General features: G+C 38.1%; 1 non-coding gene across 1 annotated transcript; it reads left to right on the top strand.

Moving 5' to 3' along the window:
- The first annotated feature begins 491 nt into the window (after positions 1-491).
- Trnar-ucg lies at positions 492-564 on the top strand. Its single transcript has one exon. It is a non-coding gene; the product is annotated as a tRNA-Arg (tRNA).
- The last annotated feature ends 880 nt before the right edge of the window (positions 565-1,444 follow it).

Genomic DNA, 1,444 nt, shown 5'->3' with positions numbered 1-1,444 from the left:
TTTGTAATGTTTAGAGAGGATTTATGGTCTTTACAGTTCGCGAGTTGAAAATTGTCGTTTGCTGTTTTTTTTCTTTTTTTTCTGTAGGATACAAAAATATATAGTTTAAAAACGACGACTTCAATTCCTCTTTCGCAATGCACTCAAATATTCATAGATTGCAGATACGATATTGGTGCCCGACTGCTGCCTTGTAGTTTAGTCCGTGTATGGCCAAAGGCTGTGGGAGTTCATCCTATACAAGACAATCCACTGCCTTGTGGCATCCGTGAGATGAAAGGGCTTCGGGAGTCAACCCTGGGAAAAAAATCCGAGCCGGAGTCCCTAAACCATTGTCGCTTGCGACCTCGTTCTGGCAACTTCTGCGATGCCGCTGGTGCCAAACCGTATCGGTCTTTGCCGTTCCTTTGACTTCGACTGATAGTTTGTGTTTACACATATAAAGACAGATATATCTTGCCTTCTTAGTCCATTTCTTTTCCTTAACTTCCGACCGTGTGGCCTAACGGATAAGGCGTCGGACTTCGGATCCGAAGATTGCAGGTTCGAGTCCTGTCACGGTCGCTTTTGCTTCATATTCTTACCTTTGCGTTTGTTCGGCTACTAGATAAAGCCCTCAGATACATGACCAAGTCTTCGTTTACATTTTTTATAATGAAATTACGTAGGCAGTGTCACAAACCACGCAGACAAACATGTGGATTTCATGTGAACTGACCGCAGAAAGAGTTAATTATGAATGTTCTCAGTGAGGTCTGAGATATTCATAGTGGAAATTATAAGAGGATTTGCATTTTTGCTCGTGTAGGTGAAATTAGATATTCACAGATGTTTATTGATGCTATCTGTTCGCGATATCATTTTAAACACCATAGGATAAATGAACTATTTACATTTTGGATTGAAATTAAACGTTTGGTTTTCATATGATATGAATGATACGATAATATCTTAATGTCACTATTTCTCCAATAATAGGAATTTGTGTTTGTTCCCTTAACTGGAAAACGATTCGGTTGATCTGCCGTCGCGTCCCAGACAAATCCTGTATGTTATTCTGTGGGAGGAAAACCGGGAACAAAGGCAGGACCACAGTGGTCCTTTTTTACTAGCATTACTACCTTCAAGTTATCATGTCAATGGGGATTTTGTTACATCGGGAGCTTTAGTATGTAAGGTCATCCAGAGAGAGATAGGCAGACAGACAGACAGACTGAGAGAACTTCTTGTAAACTCGCAATCCTGGGTGTTACATTTTTCATCTTTCCCTCTTAAGTCAATTTGATGAAATGTTATATCTCTTTATCTATCTATCTATCTATCTATCTATATATGTACATATATATGTGCATATATATATATATATATACATATATATATATATATATATATATATATATATATATAATATCTATATTAGCATATCCACAGTTCCGAGCACGCA

This window comes from Penaeus chinensis, chromosome 32, assembly GCF_019202785.1.
Source record: "Penaeus chinensis breed Huanghai No. 1 chromosome 32, ASM1920278v2, whole genome shotgun sequence".
Classification (NCBI taxonomy): Eukaryota; Metazoa; Arthropoda; class Malacostraca; order Decapoda; family Penaeidae; genus Penaeus; species Penaeus chinensis.
Note: the sequence above shows the minus strand (reverse complement) of the source record. Positions and strands in the feature narration are given on the sequence as shown.